The sequence below is a fragment of the Acomys russatus genome, chromosome 8 (genome assembly GCF_903995435.1).
Source record: "Acomys russatus chromosome 8, mAcoRus1.1, whole genome shotgun sequence".
Classification (NCBI taxonomy): Eukaryota; Metazoa; Chordata; class Mammalia; order Rodentia; family Muridae; genus Acomys; species Acomys russatus.
This window is the reverse complement of record NC_067144.1, coordinates 73774921-73801454: the sequence shown is the minus strand read 5'-3', so window position 1 is coordinate 73801454 and position 26534 is coordinate 73774921. Positions and strand designations below refer to the sequence as shown.

Below are 26534 nucleotides of genomic sequence, written 5' to 3'. Positions count from 1 at the left end.
CTCATGGGTCTGCTGGGCGAGCATCTCTCAAAGCCCCTCAGTTCCTTCTGCTGCCCACCTAGGCACCATTTGCCTCCTAAAGCCAAAGAATTTTTGACGTCTTAGCCATTAGAATTGGGACCTAGTTTTAAATGTGCTATTCTCATTCTCACCTTTAAAACATTATAAAAAGATGGCAAGGGAAGTAGAAATCTGATATACAATTTAGGATGGAAAATTATGTCTTTGAATTTGATGCAACCTCTTACCCCTGCTTCAAACTCTGGACTAAATGGTGCCACTTGCTTGGAAATTCCATTCTTTCCCAATTATTCCTAGCCACAAAAACTTCTTTTTGTTTTGTTTTCTTATTCATTCTGCAAGCATTTAACACTTAACATTTTTTCCAAGTGTATAAGGATAAGTGTGATATTGTTTTTATACCCAGCACAACAGATCCTTTAACAACTAAATAGTTCCCATTTACTCGTGGATGCTTATCCGTTTCTATGATAAAATTCAATATTCTCTGACTCATATGTTTCATTTCCCTCCTCCCAGAAGACTGTTAGCAAGAACAAGGGTCTGGTCTTCCCATCTGTGCTGCCTCTGTCTGACACAGAGTTGGCTGGGTGCCCTTGAAGGAACGCGATCAAAAGAGAAGACTGGGTGCTTCCAGAAGAAAGTCAGATTAGTTTCAATTCAAAGGGTCAAGGAAGTCTTTGTAAATTTCCTGGAGCAAAGAAAACAGGAAACAAAGGAGCAATCTCCCAGGCAGAAACGATTTGGTAAAGAGCGTTCACAGTGTCCTCGCTGGCTGGATGACAGGGTTCATCAGTCACCAGGACCACCGCACAGGGCTGGTTCAGATGTGCTAATGTCTGGGCTCTGGCACAAGCCAATCAAGTCAGGATCCCCTGAGGAGCAAGTGGTTAGACTCCAGCTGTGGCCATATTTTAAAAAGCTCTAATTTGTTTCAATGCGTATTTATGGTTGCGAATCTCTGGGTACCACAAGCCAAGGTTGAACATGGCCAGGTTGTGGGTACACTAGTAATGAATTTTATAAGAAGTGAAGGTCAGACGGAGAAGTTTGACCTTTCAATGGGCAGAAAGAAGGGAGGTTTGTGTAGCTGGGTGGACTGAGACCAGGAGAGTGCCCGTGGGAGATTATGTGGAGGATTTTGGATTTGGATGAACAGTACGTGAGCCCAGGTAGGCCTTCACCTTGGTTTGCCATCAGGTAAAATTCACACAGCTGTCATATGGGCAGGTGACTGGAAGTGGAAAGAAACATGGATTTTCTGCTTGGACAGAGAAACTTGGAAGAAACGCAGACCGAGCTGAGGGTGATACAAGCCTTGTGGCTGTCCACACCAACAAGAAGGAGAAAAACTTTCCAGGAAGGGGCCAGAACAAAGCAGCCAGATGGTTAGAATGTTTACACAAATAGCTTCCTAAGATGGCGGCAGATAAGACCCAGAGGGCAAGGGTTTGATGGAGGATGAAGAGGTGCTGATGCTCACAGAGGTAAAGCTTTGGAAAGAAGGAGTTGCCTGTTACAAAGAATAAAGCCACTGTGTGTACAGTAGATGCACAACTTAGATACGGGGGTACAACGGACAGGCAAGGTGCATGCTCTCACGGAGTCTGCGGTCATGTGAAACTGTAGAATCTCTCTGATTAGGGACAGGGCGGTAGCTCAGTTAGAAGAGGCCTCGCCTAGCATGACAAAGCCCTGGCTTTCATCTCCAGCACCACAGAGAGCGAGTCTCTGATTCCAGAACTCCAGCGGTGGATGGAAGACGTTCAGAGATGCAAAGTCACCCTTGGCTACATAGCTAGTTTGAGGCCAGCCGAGTCTACTTAAGGAAGAAAAGAATTCACGCTCAGAGCTGTGAATACAGGTGATACGGTGTGAAAGGGCCAAGGAAACCCGGACGTGGGCTCATAGATAGTGAGCCGCCTGGAAGTGCTGGCTGAGTATGGAAGACATGAGTCACTCTGACTTGGGGCCCCAAAGGCCACTGTAGCGGGAGATTGCAAACCCAACATTAGGAACATAAACACTTGCAAGCCACAGGAGGTGGGTCCTCAGGTCACAGCACACTCATCAGTTTGTGCAATCTCTAGCCGAACACACAGAGGAGCCGACTGGCCCGACCATCTGGTCTGAGAAAAGCCGTAATTTAGCATCGCAGGCTATCAGTTAGTCCCATTTTCCTCATCTGTAAAATGAGAGGTTTGGCTGACATGACCTCAGGATTGTCCTACGGCCTGGTGCACAGTGAAGGTGAAGCCCTGAGAGTTCACTGAAATCGTCAATGCTTGTTTCGAGTGTTTAACTGTCCATATTCAAAATCGCAGTACCAGGGCGATATCCTCAAAGCTCTGAGCTTTAGGAACCTGCCTGGTTTTAAAATAAGTTGCTCTGTGAAAATACAAAACCTAAATTCTGCATGAAGAAATCTCCAGGGGTCTGGAGAACCGCCCATGGTAGCTGGTAGATGATGGATTGGACATTGAAACAGGCCGTCTAGGAAATGACTAGGAATGTTCCCGCCCCAAGGTGGCAGAGTGCTGTGTCAATACTGAGGGCTAAGAGCCTTCCATGGGGTAAGGGTGCAGCAGGTAGGCACTCTCCTTAGTCCCTCTCAAATACTGGAGCTAAGGGCTCAGGAGATGGTGAAACAATTAGGAGCACTGGCTGTGTTTCCAGGGAGCCTCGGTTTGATCCCAATTATCAGCCACCACATGGTTGGTGCCCCCCTTTTGAGTGGATCCTACACCCTTTCCTGGCCCCCACGGGCACTGCACACACACACACACACACACACACACACACACACACACACACACAGTGCACCGACATACATTCCGACAAGATACCCAAGTGCATAACATAAAATCTCTTTTTTAGAAATAAGAGCTAACCGAGCTTTCATGAGCTCTACATGTCCAGCACCACAGTACCCTGCATGGCAGTTAGGGACCAGGCACATCGAGGCGTAAACAATACAGCGTACAGACTCACCTTTCCCAGTAGAAATGTCTGAAAGGGCTGCTTAGACCTCTTGTCTGGGGCCACCTAGCAGCTCACTCCAGTGCTAGTGGACCACTTCGCTGTCTCCAAAGGAGGGAGCTGAAGGGAGACCAGACTTGTCCAAAGTCCCTGGCCCAGGAGAACCCTCCCTCCATCTTTAGAATGGCCCAGACCGTGGCCTTCAGTTCCTGCTTCCAAGTTTCCGTCTCAGCTGCCCTTCATGGTGAGCTATAACCTGCGAGCCAAATATGCCTGTTGTAAATAGTGAACTGTGCCCAACTGGTGCAGAGCTGGGACCTGCAAAGGGTAGCAGGTCCCACTGCAGCCAAGCACAACATGTCATCAGTCCTCCAGGGACCCACTGTCTCCTAGGAAGGCATCTGCCTCAAACACAATGCTCAGATGCGGACACAGTGACCACTAGCTGCGGACACATCATAGACACGGTGCCATCATGCTCAGCCTAGAGAGGATGAGATTTGCGGACCGCAGAACTGGTCAGGCTTTGCACGGCTGGAAAATCAGAGTCTGGGCCAGCCTGGAGAAGTGGACAATAGGTGCTAATAGGAAAAGCAAAGGCTGGCTTTCCCGGAAGGAAGGGCAGGGCACTGGGGTTGAGGAAGAAGCCTTTAGCAGCTGGGACGGACCTCCCAGGGAGAAGTGGGACCTGAGTGATGGCTGAATTGCAGGGCTGGTGATGGAGGATGAATTCAGGCCGCACTGCCCCATCCTTCCAGCAGCATGGGCTACAACAGTGGGCATCTTGGATGACCAAGTCCAATGGGTGTGTCTAAGCTGCTGGGGGCTCGTCTCATTATGATTCCCAGGGGAGCGGAGAGGTATGTGGTCGGCGCTCCCACTTCTCTTGTTCCCGGCAGCCTCGAGGTTTCTCTCCACCCCAGCTCAAGCAGAATGCGGCCAGTTTATAGTTTATGGGGGTTTCCTGCACACCCATCCATGTTTTCCACTGAGGTCTGTGCTTTTTCCTAGACCCACCCAGATTCCAGAACACTGCCCGCTTGCGTGCCAAGTTCAGGCTCTTTTTCTTTGTCATTCCATTCTCCAACTAAAACACAGCAGAGTTACCTTTCAAAGGCTTCTGTGAGTTCTTCACAGGCAAAAAAAAAAAAAAAAAGCTTCTAAATAATTAAAAGAATAATATCTAACTCATTTTGCATGGTAAGCAACAACGCTCCTAGAAATAAACCAGTGAATCGGTTCTGTCCCATCTCAAGTCCTGTTTGTCAGTGGTTAGGCAGCATGATACTCTGTGTGTGTGTGTGTGTGTGTGTGTGTGTGTGTGTGTGTGTGTGTGTGTGTGCGCGCGTGCATGTGCATGCATACATGCGCAAGTGCATATACATGAGTGTGCATGCATGTACACGCATGCATGTGCATGTGTGTATGTGTGCATGCACATATGTGCGTGTGCATGCATGTGTACATGCATGTGTATGTGCATGCATGTGTGTGCACATGTGCATGCATACATGTGTGCATGCACATATACATGTACATGTGTGCATGTGTGTGCATGCATATACATGTGTGTGCATGCACACATGTGAATGTGTGTGTGTGCGTGTGTGACAAATTGGGTGTCATTCCTCAGGCACATGGTTATTACTGCCTCTCACTGGCCTGGACCACTCCAGACTACACTGACTAATGGAGAGCCTTGGGAATTGCCTCTCTCTGCCTCCCAGGCTCTGGGATCACACGCATGCTACCATGCCCTGATTCTTTTTACATGTGGGTTCTGGAGATCAAACTCATAGCCTCATCATATTTGAAGGCAAGCACTTTACCAAAAAGTCATGTCACTGGCCCCGTGATACCCATTTATAGGTTAAAGGACACTTCTTAAAGATTTTGTAAGAGTGATAACTTAGATACTAGAATTCAGAATTTCTTTATGAAATAATTTTTTTTTTTAAAGCAGAACTGCGTAGTAAGGAAATTGGGCCCTTGGAGGAGGAAGCTAGGAATTATTCTTTGGTCATGTAAGAACATTTGTTTCCTATCAGTTCATAGAATACAAGGCAGAAGTGGTTACCAACACTGTCACTACCACCATCACAGGTGGCTCTCATCACCCCTGTGGTGGACATTTCTCTGGGATTTTCAGGTGAGAAAAACTAAACAGTTCATCCAGAAGCCGCCGCCCTGTGAGCAGGACCCCAGCCCAGGCCATCTTCCAACTCCCACCTTCTCCCTGAAACTGACTCAGGGAACAAGCATGCTGTGTGCCTGCTGAAGGAAGCCAGTGGTGGTGAGGGCGGGCCCCAGGACGCCCCGGGATGTCCGTCTGCTGAGCACACTTCTGCCTGCCTGGAACACCTGTCGGGTGCCTGGAGTCTACACACCCGGAATTCACATCTACAAAGTCTGGGCCCCAAGGACCAAAACCTCTGCATGGGGCCAGGTTGCCTGTCTCGGCAGAGTGACCCACTGCTATCCCTACTCCCCTCCGCTCTCTGCAGAATTTTAAACGTGCTTTTACCCTGCATGTCACTTTTTGTCCCGTCAGGAGATTTCCAAATTGTGTGCCACTCGTTTGGCTAATGTCTGCCCCTCCATCCTTCCATTCTTCCCTTCCTGCCACCCTTTCTTCAAATGCATGTCAATACGTAGCCTGGGCACAGCTGGGGCTGATGAGCCTCCTGCCTGTGCGCCAAGGGCTGGAAGAGGTTACCTACCATCACATACAGCTCCCATTTGACTTTTTCTTTTTTAAAAAAATCTATGATTACTCTTTTAAGCTCTCTATGTAGTTTGCAAATTTACTATCACATATAGTCTGCTGAAATTTTGCATTGTCATATCACAGTTCTGAAAATCCAGAGGGCAGACCCAGCGACAGGAACCGGGAGCTGTAAGAAGGCTCATGGCCCTTGGAGGGCTGGCAGGGCTTTCTTGTCCTAATTGCCTGTGTTCAAAGGTCACTGATCTTATGAAAGAATTAACATGAAAGGTCTTGCTTTAATCACAGCAGTAATTAGCAAATTTGGACTCTTTTCTATTCTTTCTTTTTTTTTAATTTATCGGAAACATGCTCAAGAATGGGCTTGCAGTCTGTTCAGTTTCTTGGAAAACTAAAGCACGTCCCTGGCAAACACCGGTGCTCACCCTGTTCCCCCACGTGATGCCTTTCACAAGTCAAATCCCTGCTCCTGCCGCCTGCAACTAGCATGCAAGTGACTTGACCTCTGTTGCTGCCTGCCTAACCCCCACAGGGTTGATGATGAGGTTCCCTCTGTGAGGGTCAGAAGTGCTCAGCCTGCATCCAGTCTTCTGTGGTCATAAGTCTATCAGAGCTGCTGACTGGCATCTCCTCTCTCCTGTCCCTTCCCCCAACAAACCCTAACCTTAGGCACATGGCAGCTGCATTGCCTAGCCAGCTTTATCTTATTCTTCTGGACTCTGACGATGCCTCCCTGCCCTCACTTTTGGACTCCATTCTGTTCTTCAAGGCTTGTCTTAAGTGTCCTAGTACCTTCCCCCAGCCCTCTCTGAAGATCCCTCATCCAATTGTTACCATGCTCTGCCACGTACCACAGCTGTTCCCAGGTCTTGGGCATCTATACTTCTTCCATCTCCCTCCCTATCCACATCTATGCTCAGCAACATCCAGAATTCCTTTGAGTCCAAGATCTAAGTTTGGGGGCCAGATAGATAGCTTGCTGGGTATCACACCCAGCACCAAGCCTCACAATCTGAGTTTGATCTGCAGAATTCACACCATAGAAGGAGAGCCCTGACTTCTACAAGCTGTCCTTTGACCTCAACATGAACACAGTGGCACACATAAATATGCAGACACACACGCCAAATAAATGTACTTTTTAATTTTTAATAAAAAGGCCTTAATCTTATCTGGCTAGACAGAAAACTGCTTAGCATCTGATAGAGAAAACTGCCAGCAAGAACTGCTTAGGGGAGAACACTGAAGGTCAGAGCCTAAGAATACAAGACACAAAGGGTAGTTGATTACAAATCTCACTTAACAAACGTTTCTACCAACCATAGGAGTTACAGATACTGAAAAGTAAACGGCCGGCTGCCTTTCCAGGATAATGGAGCAGACAAGTTACTACCCATAGTGCAAGAGTTTGTGTTTAAGTGTGCATACTTCTCAAGCAGCCTTAAAGGGCCCCCCACCCGCTGGGAGGAGAGGCATTTGACTGCAGGCACAGTAAATCAGTTCTTCAGAGTCAGAAAGAGGATGTCATGCTCTAAATGGGAAAATCTAGAAAATGTGTCTTGACTAAATACCGAAAACCTCTGAGAGTCCATAGCTTTAATGCCATGCACCCAACACAGCCCTTACGAAACAGCCCTTGTGGGAGGCCGGCATGGCTTTAGCTCAGGCTCCTGGGTGTGCCTTGCTGTGCCCTGGATCAGCCCTTCCCACCCCAGGTGCACTCAGTTCCTCTCTCGTCAGAGCTGCAGCCCACGTTCCCCGCTCCAGCTTGCTGACTCAGGGGTCCCTCTCTGTTTTAGCTCAGGCTCCTCCATCTTCTTTTTTCAAATGCTCTACGCGCTGTGTGCTCCCTCTCCTGGGTTTGGAGCACCACGGTATTGTAGGCTCAGGAGGTTGGCTCCCTCTTACTTAGGAAAATCACCTCCCTCCCAAGTCCCCAATCAACCGGTCCCAGCAGCTAGTCCATCACGCCGCGGTGTTCACCCAGGAAGATAAAGTTTCACTTAGTAGTTTTCAGATGTGTATTTCAAAACACTCATATGAGACGTCTGTGCTGGACTAGCAGTGGGAGGCCAGTGGCGAGAAAAAGGCACAAGAAAGTCTCCCTTCATGTGGGTGCATAGACTCAGTAAGCGTGGCCCAATGGAGTCCCCAGTTGACACCGGGAACACAGAAGAGAATCAGGCAAAACCTTAATTGCCAAGAGGCTTTGGGCCTGTGAAGAGGCGTAACTAGGTTATTGTGATGTCAGTGAAAAACCTATATCCAGGAATGGGAGAAAATTCTGGAAAGTCTCTAGCCTTGGCTTTGTAAGCCAGAGAAGACATCCTCATGCTGAGGCTAGATCTGCCAGGGATGGCGTTCTTACGAGGAGGCTAGAAAGTTTACAGACCTCACTGTGGACAATGCAATGATATGCAGAGGGGTGCAAAAAAACAGCTAAAGTTAGAAACATGCACAGCAAAGAGTGAGCACTGCCTTTCAAAAGGACCACAAGATGAATAACAATGCATAAGGAGTTCTTCATGGGGCCTACAAGACGCCTCACATAAAAGTGCTCACCACTGAGCTTGAGGGCCTGAGATTAATTCCCAAACCCCACATGATGGGAAGAATAGACCATCACCTCCTGGATGCCCTTTGACCTGTGCCCATGTCACATGGTATACACACACACACACACACACACACACACACACACTCGCACGCGCTCATGCTTGCACATATGCAAATAAGTATTCATACACAAAAGAAGGAAGGAAAGAAGAAGGGAGGGAGGGAGAGGGGGAAGGGAGGGAGGGGGAGTGGGGAGGGAGGGAGGACCTCCTAAACAAACCCCCAAACTACAAACTGCATCTAGCAAATACCCAGTTGATTCCCAGATTCATGTTCAAAGCTATGTTTAATTTGGAAGTTACTAATGAGATTCCACCGCTGTGGGTATTGGTGTATTTGATTCTGACTTATAGAAAATATCTATGCAAGAAATGATTTAGCCAATGACCTCTTTGAAACTTTTGAGACAAAGTAGATGAAGAGAAGCAAATGACATTTGGCTTTGCGACAAATGTAAAACGCTTTTTCTAGGGCAGACTGAACAAACAGGTCCACTTTGTACCCTGAGGCACACTTGCAGTCACCTGCATGGGTAGCTCAGGCCCCAAAGACACAGCTTACTGCAATGCTCTCAGGGGAAACACAAGGCCCTTGTCACCCCACAGGCATCCCTGTTCACCGTCTCCAGGGAAGCCACGTGAACATGAGCCAGAAGACTCACAGGAAGAGTCCCCTGCCTCAAGCAGATGTGTAGCCTGGGTCGCAGCTGAAGGCTGCTGAGCTGCCTGCAGAGCTCGGAGGTCTGATATATCAGCGCCCAGGACCTGCAGGCTTGGAGCGACCTCTTGAAGCAGAGGGCAAGGGTGCTCTCGTTTCCTGCAGAGGCGGGGCTGCATGGGACCCTTCTTGGATTCTGCACACAGGGGAACAGATTGGAAAGCTCCTGATGTGAAAGTAGGTGACCGGGAACCCAGCTAAGAGGGCTCCCCGTGGTGTTCAGTCTCGCACAGGGCAGCAAGCTGGATTTCTGAGTATCTGTTGGTCAGAGGATCATAGCACTGTTGTGGCTAGAATCATTTCCTACCACGTATGTGCAGTGGGAGCGTTGGTAGCATGTCAGGACCTTGGTGGCAGCAGTTAAGCAGCAGCTCAGAGGGCGTGGCTCCTTACCATTGCCTTTATGCGTTCTTTATTGATTTTAGTTATGAGACAGGGTCCTGTGTTTCCTAGGCTGGCCTTGACCTCACTATGTTGCTGAAGGTGACCCTGAACTTCTGATTTTCCTGTCTCTGCCTCCTGAGTGTGAGGGCTATGGGCTTGTGCTGCCGCACACAGCTCGTGTGTTGCTACAGATGCATCTCAGGGACCTGGGTTTGCAAGGCAAGCACTTTATCACCAACCGAGTGATGCCCCACAACTAAAACTAGCCTCTAGCACCGGCCTCGTAGAGATAGAAACCGGAGAGGAAGCTCGGCGGTTACAGCATTGCGGAGAACCAGAGCTGCGCTCCCAGCCCCACGTCAGGCATCTCACAGCCACCTGAAGCTCTAGCTCCACAGAGTCTGATGCCATCTTCTGGCCTCTGAGGGCCATGTGCACGAGCACCGGGGCACAGACATAATGCACATAATTATAAATATAAAATCTTCTAAAAATTCAGATTTGAAGTGTATTAAACAAGTTATTGAAAACAAAGTGTAGCTGTGTTAAGACATGGCATCGGAACTGGCTACATTTACACACTTTTAGTTTTATTATTAATGTTCTAGCTAAAAGCTCCCTCAGTTTGTCACCTGCCTATATACGCATGTGTATGGTATAGCCTGCTAGCCATTTATAAATTCTTTTCATCACTTCTCAAAAGATAAAGAACCCGGCAGGACTCTTATTCTATAGTATTTCAGCATGTCTGCCACCCTGTACAACCAGGTGCTTCCAGACGCTTATGTTTTCCTATCTCCTGGCAGGTCTGTGGGATGATTGACAGGTGGGCTCACCAGATGTGATAAGGTAAGTCTAGGAATCAAGACAGCAAGGTGTGGCCCTTGACTGTACATCCCTCAGTGCAGGGGATGAGAACAGAGCAGATACCAGCACACAAACACCCGAGGGCACAAAATACCTGCAAGGGAGAGCGATATTTGGTAGGCGTGAGCTTAGCAAGCCTTCATCCTACAAGATGACAGCTAACTGATATATAAAGTCAGCATAGCTCTTACTCACAGAAACCGGTGGTGGTGGGGCAGTCCTAGCCACACACACAGGCATTTCACTGAGGCCAAGTACTTGGAGTTCACTGGGGAAGACATGACTTGTTGGCGTATCTGACGCCATTCCGGGTTCTGGGCTCTTGCCTGGCAAACTGTTCTCTGTACCTTAAGTTTGTGGCTTTCCGGGTAGAGAGTGTGTACATGTGACCCATTGTAAGAGGAACACACTGATTGCATCTTACCCCGAGGCCTACATGTGACCTAAAGGGCCAGCCATCGTGTGGAGGTCTCCCCTAGGTCACATGCGAGTGACGTAAGAGACATTCCAGACATCACTAGATTGAATTCTCATATCCCACTGGTGAGCAGATCCCTGTCTTGTTTTCCATGGCTGCTCATCATCTACCATTTGCGTACAGTCACTGGTCCCCACCTTCAGCAACACACTGAAACTTTCATGACACAGGATCTTAGGAAATTGATGAGGCTCCAGCTACACGGTTCCTCTCACATGCACAATCCCTCTTCAAAACCTCCTTCGAACTTTAAAATTTAAATTCATGTTCTTTAAGGGGAGCCCTGTATTGTATAACCTTTGAGTTCTGTAAAATCTTGACCAGCCTCTGCTTTGGGCAGTGGAAAATACTGCACAAGCATTCAATAACCCCCAGCCTTGTCACCAAGACAGCTCCGACTGAAACGGGACGAACTCAACCCAGACCTTCCAAGTCCGCTAACAATCCTTCCCTGGCCTCTTCCTTCTCTGGGTCAAATTCACCTACCTTGAATTTCAGTGCAGCAGAACGGCTGAGCACTCCAGGGGCACAGCAGGCTTGGAGCGCCATTTGCTCTGACCCCGACCCTTGAGCGGAGCAGGAGCATCCGGCTGTCACTGAGATTTTGAGCGTCCCAATATCAGACACGTCTCTGCTGGTGCGGATGGCAGCAGCCTGGGGTGTGTTCAGTTCGAACTGTAAGGTCATAGGGGAAACACTAAACAAGGTCCAGGTTTTCCTCCCATCGCTAGCTCTTCCCAGGCTTTTCTCCGTAGGGCCTCAGCTGCGAGGGGACAGGCACAGGCATTCCCACTTATCCATTTAACGACTTTGTAAGCAATGGGCTCAAGCCAGCTCTTGGCACCTGTGTGTTTTTATGCCCCACATCAGAACCTCTATTTTCTTCTGGTGGGCCTCTGATGTGAGCATGGCCAAGCAACCTTGATTCATTCTTATGTGTGACTGAGAGAAGCTGTGTGATTGTGTTCTGGTTAACCCTTGCCTCGCTGAAGCCTTCCACCCCGCCTCCCCCCATCAGGGGGAATGCAGGCAGCTCCGCTTCTCAGAACCCCTTGTTAAGGAAGGAACCCAAATGTGTGTGATTCAAAGTCTGGAAATGCATGCTACCCTCTATTAAAGCTGTGTTAACCCAGGAGACTCCACATAGAGAACACTCTGTTGCCCGTGCTTTCCCCACCTTCAGGTCTCCCTCTCTCCTTTACTACAAGCTGGTTAACCACAGCTTTACCATGAGCTGTGGCTCTGTCTGGCCTCTTGTAAGGAATGCCTGCCTCCCCATGTGTTTTTTGTCTCAACAAAGCAACATTTAGTCAATAGCCTCTCTTTCTGAGAGTCCCTTGCTTACACCCGCTGCTCCCAGTGTGCCCTTCGAAGGTGAGGAGAAAGCCCAGTCCCTTCTTTAATTTACCGAGGACTCAGGGCTTGGGTTTTCTGCAGCTTGGCTTTGAATTTGTGGTCACAAAGCTCCTTTACCTGTCAGTGGATTGGCATGAGGAAGCCACCTGAACAGCAGCGAGGAGCTAGGAGTTTTGGGTCACACCTGCCTCTTTGCAGGGCACTGCGTCCGTCCTTGAGAGGCACAAGGCCAGGCCTGTCTGTGGCTCGCTTTGCTCCTGTGCTATGTCTGCCACCGCCTCCTTCCAGGAAAATGGAGGTGGCTCTGAGGAGACAAAGCTGAAGGGCAGGGAACCCAGGAGGGCAAGCAGCCAGCAACCTCTTCTGCTTTGCTTCTTGCCTTTGACCACCAGTGAGTAACTCTTCTTTGCCAGTGTAGAAATCAATATTAATTCCTACAGGAACCTCCTGTTTTTGCAGTATAGAAAAATAACCATTTTCATTTGCAAGAACAGACATGAGAGACCCTGCATTTGCCGCATTTGCTGCACAGAGGAAAGTGTAAACACTGTTGCAAAGCCCTCAGAAATGTCCACAGCCTCCTAAGGTGTTCGTGGGGCTAGCACTCGCCCTCCGCAGCACCTGCTTTCTGTCCACACTGCTGCCGTGATGACCCTGGGGTTATGTACAGATTCACTCTAGCCTTAACCTGGTACTCTGAAGGGACACGTTCGTTGGCAGCAGTGGGCCTCCGCAAGGCTCAAGCAGGCGGGCTGACTGCGTAGGGAAGGCTGTGTCTGACAGTCATTGTGTAAGTCAGAGAAAGGCCACCTCTGTGTTTACTGCCTAAGGCTACATGGGTGGGCTCTCTTATCCTCAGCACATGCTGCCGTTCAGGGAAACATAACAAATCATACACACGAACACACACACACATACATGCAAACATACATGCACACACATATTCACATGTGCACATACAAGAGTGCACGTGTGCACCCCACACACACATGTATACATGCACACACAGCATATGCACATATATGCACACTCTCTCCAACAAACACAGAAGCCTTTCCAGCTTTCTTCCGTGAAGGGGAGGGGGGGAGCCCCGAGAGAAGGAGCCAAAAAAATCTGTTTTTGTTAGTTCTGGGCCCGCTGGCATGAGACGCCTGTAGTCTCATTCTTTTGCGCCCCCCCTCCCACCCCCGTGAGCTGTCTGCACTGGTTACAGCGTGAGGTGAGGAAATTAGGGAAGTGGTGCTTTCTGTAACATGGCAGGGCACGTTGGTGGGAGGGAGGAGTGCTGAGAGAGAGAGAGGGCTTGTTAAAAATGCATTCTCCTGAAGCCGGCAGAGTCGCACACGCTAGCTAAGCCTGTTTCCCTAAGACTTCCACATTACTCATGTGCACATCCTGGCTGAAAAGGCTCCCTGACTGACTCTCCTGTGCAGGGCTGGGAGTCTCCAGTTGCGTGTGGAAGCCCCACACGTGAGCTCTGGGTCATGTATTCTACTTCAGGAAGGAGCTGTTAGTAAGTCAAACCCCTTGGAAAGAGCGTTGCCCCGGGACCCATGTGTGAGGTGAGTGTAATTAATCCTTCACCTGAATTTGCCCTGATAGGCAGTGTTCACACGTGGATGGCACTTAAAGGCACATTCCAGTTTTATGTGACACTTTGATTTTTTTTTTTTTTTTTTTTTTTTTTTTTTAAGCACAGTTGTAAATTGGAGAGAATGTGTCACCCACGGCTATTACTGACGGAGACCTGTTTGTTTAAACCTTCATGAAAGGGGGCAGATCAGAGAAGGGTCCAAAGTCACAGAGACTGCCCTGTGAGTGTGAGCCTGTGATTTGAGACTGCCAAAAAGGAATTTTTAAGCTCACTTCTGACCTTGCCAGTGAGCTGGGGTTTGGTAGGTGAGCACACTCAGATACAAAGAAGAGAACACTGGATCGTGCAGGGCACGGTGTGGGCTTCAGTTTTCCAAAGTTCATTTCTACATTTGCTGTGAGTTTTCTAGCCTGTGGCTGAAAGCATCTGTGAGGTCACGAAAAGTCTACGAAACAAATTCTTATTTCCTTCAGCCGACTGAATGCGGAAGTGTAGGAAACAGACAAAAGCAGGCTTTGCAGGGGCCAAGGTGGAGGTTTTGCCTGGTAATGCGCTCATTAGCGGAAAACAGTCTAAATCCACATGAAATTATGTGTACATTAGAGAAAGAAGCATTCTCTATGGGTTGCCCCATGAACACAGCGGTTTCTCAAGTCAGACTGCTGTCTATCTGCTCCTTTGCCCTACCGCAGAAATGCACAGATCCGCCTTCCTTCTACCTAAACTGACTTCTCCACCAGCAAATGAAAATGACAGGCAGAGAACTTAAGAAAGAAGTATATAATCACTGAAAATCAGTAACACGCTCACTGCCTCCACCACACGACATAGCAAAGCCCTGGCGAGAACAAAGTGACTCTTAGACGCTAGACCCTTTGCTCCTCAGCATGCTGCGCTGCATCTGGGTTATTTTCTGCAGGCAAGGATAAAACTGCCTTTCCTCCCTTTGCCCCGTCATTAAGGGGAAAAAAACCTTCTCCACACTTAAACAGCACTCGTAAATTCCCCCAGATAAGGTTGACTGGCTTGAACGATTTAAGGAAGTTTTTAAAAAGAATCACGATGTTTTCATTACCTTTGGAAGCCAGGTCTTTTTTCAGAAACATTTCCAGCATGCTGCATGCCCCCACGCCGACATAAGCCCCTGCCTCTCACCTGTAGAGTGCCCAGTGTGGGCTCCTGGGCGGATGGAAACTATGATCAGGCAAGGAAGTGATCAGTCCACGCAGGACGCCTCTGAAAGGTAGGTGCTGAGGGCTCTTCAAGTTGAAGAAATGCTCTCGCTGTCAGTCAAAAACAAGTCGGTACAAGTTTCTGTAGGAATTACCTGAGGGAAATGAAGAGAGAAAGAAAGAGATTGGAATATACTGAGTGAGAAAGGAGGGACATAGGAGGAGGGAGGGAGGGAAGGAGGAAGAAGGGGGAGAGGAGAGGAGAGGAGAGAGAGAGAGAGAGACAGAGAGAGAGAGGGAGAGGGAGAGAGAGAGAGGAGAGACAGGCAGACACAGACACAGAGACAGACAGACAGACAGACAGAGACCAAGAGAGGAATCTGAGGCAGGAGCCCATGGTGTCAGCATGTCTAAGGTTTTAAGGAAATCTACAGACCAGCACAGGGTGGCTGGGAACAGCGATGAGGACTCCCAGCTCTCCAGGCACCGTGGATAAAAGGGCCTGACGGTCTTACTAAAGAGCACTAGCCTGTTTCTGGAGAAGCCTTGCCCTCTCTTATCAAAGGCCTTTTTTTAAGGTCTCTCTTGCCTAAGTAAACTATGCACCCACGAATTGCCTGTGTTAAGGAGCCTGCCTGAACCTCCTGCCTCCTGCCCTCCCTCTCCCCCCTCCCACCCCAGATGAGTGCAAATCAGAGTCTGAAGCTCCCAGGGAAGCAGGGACCAGCAAGCTCAGTGGGACCACAGCTGTGTCAGAGTGCGTTCAAGGAAACCGTCGTCGCTGTGAGAGACAAATGCAGTTTTCAGCCCTGCCCTCTATGGCCACAGTGATTTTTTTTCCCATGGGTTTTGTTTTCCTTCAACTAGTTGGAAAGGTAAGGGTAAATAAAGTTTGTTTTGTTTTTTTTGTTTGTTTGTTTTTGTTTTTGATGGGACAATTGGAATCGGGATGTAGTTCTGGGTTAGAATTAGGGGTTTTAGCATTGTTGCTCAGAGTCTGTCCTGGTCATCGTCATCATCATCATTAAAAGTTAGTCAGTCACATTGGGAGCAGCCCCTAAAGGGAGAGTTCTGGAGTATACAAACAGAGTGACTGAACCTCTAGGATCTATCTATGTGCCTGTGCCCTTCCTACACACCCTAAGTCCAAGGAAGGAAGCCCAGAGCCTCTGTCCCCTGAGGCATCCTTGGAGAGGGACAGGCATCCCATGGCGCTCCCCGAGCCGAAATGCCTTTTGCTGGTCCAAGGGCAGTGATGGGGAACACAGGCTCATTGTCACAAGAACACGGATGACAAACCTGTCCCCCTGCTCCCTGCTTGCTGGGCCAGGCAGCTGCACCTGTTTTCACTCATTATCACTGACCAGGCTTTGGCCCACATGGTATGCCTCCCCGGGGGGGTGCTTAGTCTACACATCCCTGCCCCACTCCGGGCCTCCATGTTCCTTGCTATACGTCACTTACCACTGTTGGAAATTGTCTTGACTCCGGCATTTACTGACTGCCTGTGCTCCACTTTGGAGTTCCTCACTTGCCTTGGACGTTAGAGAAGAGTCTCCAGGGACACGGGACACAGTATAAGTCCCCTTACAAGTGTCATAGCTCCTACATAAGCCATCTACATATTACTTGTATTATTGTATGTATCGTGATATGTAATATATATGTATTTGCTCAGTGAATTGATGAAAGGCCTTGACTGGAAGCCATGATAATTCATAAGTTAACGGCTTCAATTCTTATTCTCTGTACTTGATGCTTATTTCCAGCACGGGCTTTAGTTATGTGAATATTCTTTTTCCAGAAGTATAAAAGTCTTGCAAAGTTTTTTTTTATCTGTTTGATGCTTAGATGCAGGCTTTGTACTTTTTCAAACCTACTTTATTTGGGCTTCTTTAGTGCTTACACACATACATACACACCTGCCAACCCACCTATCCTAGATGGGAGAGAAAAGAGGTTAATAGGAAGAGAAGAAATAGACCTTTTTAGACTCAGTTCCTTGGAACAATTACACTGGCGCAGTCAGCAGGATTCCAATAAACCAGTTAAACAGCAAACCAGCAATTCAGAGAAGGTGACTGCAACTGCAGCCGCCAGAGCCCAGAGCCTCAGAGTGTTCACTGGAGTGGTTCTCTCTAGGAGCATCTTGAAGTGGAGGGATGAACAGTCAAGACCAAAAGCCCTGCCTCTTGTTTTGGGCATAGATACAGAGTCGTGCTAGGATGTTTATCAGCTGGCAAAGACCACGCCCCTCAAGAGGCGGTTCCTCTTCCAGTGGACAAACATTACCTGTTCTCTCATGAGTCTGTTTTCAGCGGAAAAACACCACACACCCTTACACAAGTCTATTTCACATCCCACACTTGAGATGAAAACAAAAACATGTTTACATCCACTACACTTGGACTATAATGTATACCAGCATGATTAGCTGTTGCCCGTGGGGAAGGGAAGAAAAACCAGAGAGTGGATCTGCCCAAAGCCAGACCTACAGGGCGGCAGACGGCCATTCAAGACACCTCTTTCCACATTACCTACCCATGTGTTTCATTGCTCTGCGTTTTTCTTGCTGGTCCACAGGGGATGTTTGCATGCTTGCATAAGTTCCAGGACACCCCTTGCAGCTACAAACACTTACAGGTTTGGTTTCTTGCAGGTTCGTGTCTAGTAGAGCCAAAATTCACTTATATATGAAGAAAATGATAATTTATAACGTAATAATAGTGACAATGAAAAAAGGAAAAGCAGTCAAAAGTAGTATGAATGCATTTAAAACCTTAAATTCTGAGATAGTGTTCTTCATGGCGGCAATGTCTGCCTTTTCATTCCTTATAATTGATCATATATCAATAGTTAGATTTTGTGATTGTAAATCTGACACAATGCACCAAATGTGGAGACATTTAAAAGTATACAACTGTAGTGCTCGCAGGGGAAGCAAGGACATTTTAGAGGAGTAATCCATGAGCCTTTGGTCACTGGAGACAGACTTTGTTTTGCATGATTTAATGGCTGGATGACCTGTCTAGGTATTTCTGGAAATTTCTGAAGCTGAAGGGAGTAGGAAAACCTTTCAATCCTGGCAAAACATTCCTGTGTGTCACCCAGTCTCTCTTTTATCCGTGAATAAAATCTGCTTCCTATCCTGGGGTTACGGAGCAGATTTTTTTTTTAAGTGGTGGGGTCTGAGATTGGCACAATTAATGGTTCTCATCCAAATTGTTTAAAGTAATTGATCTGGTAGCCTAAACCACTCCCTCCCTCCCTCTCTCCCTCTCCTCTGTCTGTCTCTCCCTCCCTCCCTGCCTCTCTCCCTCTCCTCCTTCTGTCCCTCCCTCCCTCCTTCCCTCTCTTCCTCTCCTCTGTATGTCTCTCCCTCCCTCCCTCCCTCCCTCCCTCCCTCTCCTCTGTCTGTCCCTCCCTCCCTCCCTCCCTCCTTCCCTCTCTCCCTCTCCTCTGTCTGTCCCTCCCTCCCTCCTTCCCTCTCTCCCTCTCCTCTGTCTGTCCCTCCCTCCCTCCTTCCCTCCCTCCCTCCCTCCTTCCCTCTCTTCCTCTCCTCTGTCTGTCTCTCCCTCCCTCCCTCCTTCCCTCCCTCCCTCCCTCCCTCCCTCCCTCTCCTCCTTCTGTCCCTCCGTCCTTCCTTTTGTTTCTCCAGTTCAATGAAAGCCATGGGTGTGTCTAATTTGCATGGAGTATAATCTACAATCTGCATTTGTATCTGAAATTCTGAAAAGACACTCACATTTTGGGCCTGGGCATTTTCAAGAGATCCGTCTAGTTCCCTCAACATAGAAACTGCAGTGTTTTCAGTTCTCCTCCTGGCCAGAGCCACAGGACGAAGCCCCTGGGACAGCAATGAGAGGAACAAGGTACAAGCTTCCGTGCATCATGTTAGACAAGGAGCAGGAATCACAAGAAATGTGGCTTTGTTTACCAAATGCTCTGTCTGGACCGATGGCAGCCACTGGCCTCTTGGAGGCTTCCTAAGGCACCACCCCCCCCCTGCGCCACACCCAGCAGGGAGGATTCCCCCCTGGAAAGTGGCAAAGCCACAATATGGCTCCTTCCAGCTCCTTCATGCAGATGGTGCAGGAATCATCAACAGCACACAAGTGACTCAATGAAAATGTGGCCTCCAGGAGGTTGGTCTCTGGAAGATGATGACAAGCCTGGCTTAACACTAAAAATGCTAAGAAATCCCATCATCCTAGGCAAACTGCCACTGTGGGTCAGCCTGCTCCAGTGTGGATCCTTGGCCTCCCCCTCTCTCCCTCCCTCCCTTCCTGCCCCCTCCCTCCCTCCCTCAAGGTCTTACTATGTAGCCTTGGCCAGCCTTGAACTCACAGATCCATCTGGGATTCAAGCTATGCACAACCACACGCAGTCATTCTCTTGTTTTTGAAGCCACTTATTTAATATTAAATAGACCAACTGCGGGAGACAGTCAGAGATATTTCTGCTTCTTTCCCCATGCTCGCAACTTTGCGATGGGTCCTTACTTGATGATAAACTGCACATTGTATTGGGGCACCTCTCTCTCTTTTTGGGTAATTGATAGCAATCAGCGGTGTGTGTATAGGGGGTGTTGGTAGTCCTCTCTGTTGAGTGGCTACTGTCCTCCATCACCTCCAGGCACTGCCCAGGCATCATCCTCACTTTAAGTCTCACTTACTCATATGTACCGTTTTCTGATACTTCTACTCCTGAACGTAGACAAGACCTCTTTACTGCTTCCCCAAAGTTGGTGCCTGGCTTCTGGCAGAGATTATGGGATCACACTGCAATTTTGGGCAGGCATTATTTCGTCTAACTGTAGCCTTCAGTGGTACAACTATGCTGTTGCCCTCACTGAAACACCCTGAGAGATTCCTTGTAGTGACCCTGATTTTCCATAAGCAACCTATTCCCTTATTGCACACAGGCAGAAAAGCTTCGAAGGCCCCCAAGCACACCCTTGGCATGTATTACAAGCAGGGGAGGGTAAACACCTGTGCTTTTTCGGGTTTGATGTTGGAAAATTTCCCATTGCACAACTGTCACTTCTTGCCAAATATTCCAGTTATTGTGGAAAAACTGAGCAATGAAAATTGGCTAAATGATGTCAAGTGACAGGGCTCAGCCAAGCTGTCATTAAGGTCTCCAAGAATGCATGCTGAAGAAGAAACGGGAGTGGGGAGGGGGCCCTGACCTCTAGGGCTCTGGCTGCAGAGCCCGCCTATTGTTTTCATCATCCCTAGCTAAGCCGCGGTGGGAACTAGTGCAACACTGTCTAGAAACCATTGTCCACGTAGCGAACGGAAAGCTGAGCTGAAGGGAAAGCTGCGCCTGGCTCTCTGCTGTGCTGCCAAGTCCATGGCCACCTCGCTGGACTCACGCCCAAGTGTCTATCTGAAGGAAGCGCGCTTGGAGACAGCCTGCAGGCAGCATTCTCTCTGTCCTGTTCCTCAGCAAGCCGGCATGGAAAATCAGGGCAGTTAGAACCATGAACGAGCCAAGATCAAGCTTCACAAACTGAAGTCAGACGCTGTTGATCTCCTCAGCAGTTGACACTCACACAGAGGGAAAGAGAGTGACTGGAGATACTTAGCGACTCCATTAAGAAAGAGATCATCGCCTTCTGTTTACTCATTCTCTCTCTCTCTCTCTCTCTCTCATATGTGTGTGTATGTGCGTGTGTTATTCATGTTCATGTGTTCCTATGTGCGTAGGTTCATGTGTGTACCTGTAGAGGTCAGAGGTCAGCCTTGGGTATCATTCCTCAGGCCGCCACTCTGACTCTGAGATGGAATCTCACTGAAATATTGGGCTCATGCATTAGGCTCCTCTGGCTGGCTAGCAAGGCCCAGACATCCACTGGTTTCCGCCTCCTCCCGAGTGCTGGGATTGCAAGTGTGATCTACTAGGCCCGGCTTTGCATGCTGGTTCTGGGGGTTGAGAACAGGCCCTCAGGCTTGTAAGGCAAAGACTGTACCAACTGAGCCGTCTCCCCAGCTTCTTTGCTGCATTTGTCCTCGGCCACGTGCAGGAGAGGTTCTGCCCTTGTCTCTTGTTCTGTCCCACCTCCGTTGCTTTGCTCTTGCAGCCACCACAACCCACAGATGACTTGCCCTTCTCCAAATGACTTTCACTGAGGAACCCACACTACTCTCTGGCTACCTCAGCTCAGCCGACTTCCCTTCTGAAATCTGTGTGTGTTTGGGAGGCAAGCATATTCCCAAGGGTGTAGGACTCTGACTTATGAAGAAGTGAAACATTTATACCACTCCATAAGAATGCGCCCCAACTAGTGTACTTGGATTATCAACTTAGCCCCATTTTAGTGTCTTGGACAAACATGTCTTTTGAGTTGCTCAGTGGCTTACCTTTTGAGTCAACTCTCGGCTACAGTGCACAGAGTAGGGCTGCAGCCCTTGCCCAGGTTGCTGACATGCTAATCCTTCTTGGCAAGAAGTTGAGTAGCTGTGGGGGAGGGGAGGGGAAATGTGGTTTTCTTTCAGCCATTGGTTCAGACTCTGTGGAATTGCTACTTGCGAATTGTGACTTGGAAAAAGTTAACCCCTTATCTGAGAGGTTTTGTTTTTTGTTTTGTTTTTTGTGCTTGTCAACTGAGCACATCAGTTTCAACTCCAGGGCTCCTGCAGCTGGAGGAGAGCACGGGGGGGGGGGGGGGGGGGGGAGTGGAGGGGGGGGGGGGGGGGGTTGTGTGACCCTGGAGTCACATGTCTTCTGTCAGAAGACATTAAGGAGCAGTTCTGTGGAGAAGGTGGCTAAAATCAAGGTACACTTCTTGCTTTGTGTTTGCTCATCATCCGTGGCAAGCTCTTTGCTGTGTTTTACCTGAGGTGTCCAGAAACCACCCTGTGCAAATCCACAGGTCCTCACTTCTTCCTCCGTGCACATGCCAGCCCCTTCAAGATCTGTGTGTTCACCACTTATACTCGGTAACCCTGAACTACCTCAAAATAGTTCCACGATTTTTCATTCCTTCAAAACACCAGGGCTTCTCCAAGAAGAGCAACGAGGAGCACCGTGGTTTCCTTTCTTACTCTGTTGCTGCTTTGAGGGGGAGGAGTCAAATCATTTGCATGCTTAAATAGGTTATATTAGTCAAAAAAATAGAATTTCATTAGCTTGTTCCTAGGACATTGAATTTAATCAAGCTAACTTTCCTGGAGTGCCTTGTGGTGTGACAGTAATTTGTAAGGTTTATTTAGAATGATTTTTCTGATTTCGATCACATGCCATGCCTTCCCAGAAATCAAGTGTGAGAGTACATCTCCTGTCACAGCTGTAGCACCTGCGATAACATTTGATGGTGCTTGGAATGGTGTCTCTGTTCATTTGCTAACAGAGTGCCAACAGTGCCCAAACTTGGGTCAATTAACAGAGACTAGATGTGTGCATATAATGCTATCTGCTGTTCTTGGTGTCCAAACTGCCAATTGAATTACAGAGATTCACGTGGTCAGAGCCAGCATAGCCCACATTTAGAAGTAATGACATGTGACAGTTCACTGAGCCCTAAAGATGCAATTTTTAGTTAAGAGACTAGCCTGCGTCAGAGAAGTACTTTCGAGTGTTTGCTAGGTATCCAGTTTCCTCCTCAGAATTCAGGGAGCATAGAGGGTGGAGGAGGCAGGAAGTGGGAAGTACCTCCCTCAGCTCTACATGTCTGTGAGAAAACAGAGAGCTCAGGTACAAGACGAACTGGAAACGATAAGAGTAAAGCCAACTTTCTCTTACGAGGTGAACGTGACAAGTGGCCATGAGAGCTCAGGAGCACACGGAGCTGTCGAGACAGCTGCGTGCAGCCAGTAACTGACGCTTGGTGGTCATTCCATCAGTCTCTCTACCTTTCCTTTCCTCTGGCTACCTGTGTCATCTACTTATGTACCACTGTGACCGACTCCCTAACAAACCGATCTGAAGGAAAAGGCTCCTCGGCTTATGGTTTTAGACAGATCAATCCAAGTTCATTAGCCTCGTGCAGTTGAGCAGAGCATTACAGCAGAGGAGAAGTGTATGTCCAGGGACCTGTTCAACTCTCCAGGGCCAGAAAGTAGAAAAAGATACCAATGGCCTACCTCTTATAATTAGGTAACATCTAAGGTTTCCAGAACCTTCCAAAGAAGCTAGTGATCTGGAGAATCAAGCCTTCAAAGCACGATCTGCCAATCATGACAGAACCCATGATTATGCCACACATCTTTCACTTTCTAGTTTTATTATCTGGGTTGGCCTCGCTCTTAAAATTATAGCTGAGTATAACTTCTGACATGAAAAAATCCTCATGTCAGAAGGACTCCATTCCAGTTGGGTCTCAAGCATATGTTGTATTTATAAAGAACAAACTTCAGAGGTTAGGTCCATAGATCGAAGCTGATACCATCACTCTGGTTATCAGGAATTCCACTCACAGCCTGTCTCAAGCCCAACACTTCCTTAGGGAACTTTTAGTATACTGCCCCCAGGTCATCTGTAGACCCTTTTGGCCAGAGCAGGAACACTAACAGTAGCCACAGCCCTCATACATATGGTCAAGAACTCCAAGGCAGGCCCATCATGATCTGCTCTATGCTGTAGAAAGATGTTCTTAATATCCATCATTTTACATTGACAGTGACCAGCAGCAAGGGCAGTACCGAGTCGGACTTCCACTCAGGTCTCCAGCCCCTTCCCCTGAGCCTCCTCGTGGCCTCTGGCTCCATATGCCTTTCCTTGGCTTTCTGCTGTTCTCAGACTCTGTGGTGATGATGCCTATAGCAACCTCGTGTGGTCATGGCGGTGGCTCCGCCTTTTCCTGGCAGCCATGGGCCAGTCACCGCCCTTTAAAGAGTATCTTAGACCCATGTGGTCATCTGCATCTGGATGTATCCAATTTCCTTTGCTAGCCATATGGACTGCATCCAACCCACAATCCAATTACTTAGAATATCTTTTATTAAGAAGAAAAGGGCTATCATTGGTCCAGAGGACTTAATGGGAGCTCTCTTGTTTTATAAAATAAACGCCTTAGAAGTCACAAGCTTGAGGCTGAAGAGATGGCTCAGCAGCTAAGAATGCTTGCAACTGAGAGCATATATAGGGGGAGGAGGTCTCCCTCAGTCACAGACATAGGGGAGGGGAGAAGGGGAGAAATGGGAGGGAGGGAAGAATGGGAGGAAACAGGGGAAGGGCTAACAATCGAGATGTAATATGAATAAATTAATAAAAAAATTAATTCTGGGCCTGGGAGAGATGGCTCAGAGGTTAAGAGCACAGTCTGTTCTTCCAAAGGTCCTGAGTTCAATTCCCAACAACTACATGGTGGCTCACAACCATCTATAATGTGGTCTGAGGCCTTCTTCTGGCCTGCAAGTGTACATGCAGACAGAGCATTGTATACATGATAAATAAATAAATCTTAAAAAAAAAAAAGAATGCTTGCAAGCAATAGTGGGGATCAGAATTTAGTACCAGTATGCAAGCCTGGCACCCTCAAAGTGCCTGGAACTCAGGTCCAAGGGCAGTGCGGACAAGAGGGTCTCTGCTGCTTGCTGGCTTCTATACCAGCTGAGTAAAATACTGAAATGCTAGTTGCAAGGTCAGACTAGACCCTGTCTGAAATGAATTGTCACAGGCGTGCACACACACACACACACGCACACACACACACACACACACACACACACACACACTATTTTTTTACAGTTGGTGCAAGCCTGACTGCCACTGTCCATATCCACACATAGTGCTGCCCACAGTGCCCGGGATGAACAGTTTTCCCCTAAGAAACTCTGAACTCTGTAATATGTGGAGCTAAGGCTGGAACCAGAAATAGTGATCTCTTGGGAGCTATTGAATTCAGTTATGACTAAAGAGGACACTTGGAGAGTTAGAGAGATGGGAGGTGTCCCATACTGCCTGGGAAGTCTACTCCTATTCTTGTAGAGGAAGCTAAGATCAGCCCAGGTCAGGTGCAGACTAGGGAGAGACAGTTCATTCATGCTGCGGCCAGAAGGTCCAGTTCTGTTCTGGTGTCTGTGTTCGCCCTGCAATACACACTCTGCTCCCTTGCTTTAGAGTTGATGACAGTGAGACAGACCAGGGCCTACCCCTCTCTGGCCACTGGACAAGTATAAAGTATTGTCAAATCAGTGTTAGGATCTGCTAAAAATCAGTGCTCCTGTTCACAAAAGTTCTATGAATTCAGATTGTAAACATACTTTCTGGTGTTTGTTTTTCTTTAAGCAAACAACAAAGACTCTCTTGTGCTGCCCATGCTACCCTGAGCAAAAGGACCATCAGTTTAACAGCCAGACAGACTATGCTGTGCCAGCACCAAGTATCTTTAGCACTTCTTAAACACAAGAATATGAAAACCTGTGGTTGCCCAGGACCTTGAAGGTTCAGCCTCACTCAGAGCTGTTTAAAATACTTGACCAGCCACTCTGCAGCCTTGACCTTCAGATAGCTGTGTCCACCTTGGCTGGGGGAGAAGGTCTTTCCCTTCCATGAGTGCTAAGGTACAAGCCCATAACCTGCCCAATACACAAGCCTTAATTTATGTGTCTGGTGCCAGGGGCAACGTTGGACGCACCAGAGGCTATAATTGCTCCAAAGACCCCTTCTGGGGCTGGATAAGCAGGCCGCTGAGTGAGTGGCTGGCAGACACTCTGCTGGGCTGCCCCGTCTGGTAGGGCAGGCAGCTGGCCTGGAAGCCTGAAGAAAAAAGCACCAGACAAGGACAATGGCAGAGGCAGCAGAGGCGTCTTGATGCCACAGGATAATGTGGGGCGTTGCCTGGTTGGACAGCCAGGGCTCCCACAGCCATGCAAGCTCAACATCGCCTGATGTCACCCATAGGTGTCCGTCCCAGACTTCCTGTTGTCACGTGAAAACTCAACGCCGCATACCAGCTCGGCGTTGGTCTCCTGAGCAGCCTGGCAGGCTGTAAGCACAATGGAGATCAAACACTCAGGAACCACTTCAGGAGCTGGTTCAACTTTACTCAGGGAAAACAAAGGCTGTATAGCCCTTGGGGAGCCAGTGAGGGCCTTCTGGATAGACACTCATAATTGGTTGGAACCAGGCACTTTAAGGATGCTTATTTTACATTTGGCAGCACACTCCTATCATATGAGCAGGGACACGGTCCCTAATTATCCTATAGGTGCAGGGAGGGGAGAGGTAGCAGGGAGCTGTGTCAAGGGCCATATATCAAGTGTGGTTAGGGGCATCTATGTCTAAAGACACTGTCCAGATGGAGTCAGGCAGAGAGCTGGAGGCCCTGCCAGGGAGGAGTCTTGCACCTAAGGCCGCTGAGCTCAGAATGGCTATCCCAACCGGGAGGACTGTGACCTCAAACAGCGGGGTCCTTCCAATGTGTGGTCCTGGATGAACCTGGCACCCAGTTACTGAGCAGCTCTAGGAACTCAGGCTCTTAGCAATAAGAGGTATCCAAGTTGCAATATAGCTCCCCGGTACTGCTACAACAGACACAGTGCCCCAGGCCTAGCGGTTGCCACTGACAACACAAAGAAGAGCTGAACAGATTGAGAGTGTCCAGGGTTGGAGGAGGGAAGAAGGAGGTGGAGAGGTGATTGGTGACAGCAGGGAATGGATAACAGGTCCTAAAGGAGC

The 26534-nt window shown here is 48.5% G+C and overlaps 1 protein-coding gene across 2 annotated transcripts in view; it reads right to left on the bottom strand.

Annotated features, from left to right (window-relative positions):
* Positions 1–15461, bottom strand: part of Kcnj15 (potassium inwardly rectifying channel subfamily J member 15) — a 37002-nt gene extending 21541 nt beyond the window's left edge. The window contains exons 1-2 of one of the 2 annotated variants that reach the window (XM_051150295.1): positions 15346–15461; positions 14893–15064 (exon numbers count right to left, since the gene is read on the bottom strand). The gene's annotated coding sequence lies outside the window, so the exon portion shown is untranslated. Of the gene's footprint in view, positions 1–14812; positions 15065–15345 lie in introns of those variants that run through there. The other variant, XM_051150296.1, reaches the window with a different exon arrangement.
* Between the last annotated feature and the right edge of the window lie 11073 nt (positions 15462–26534).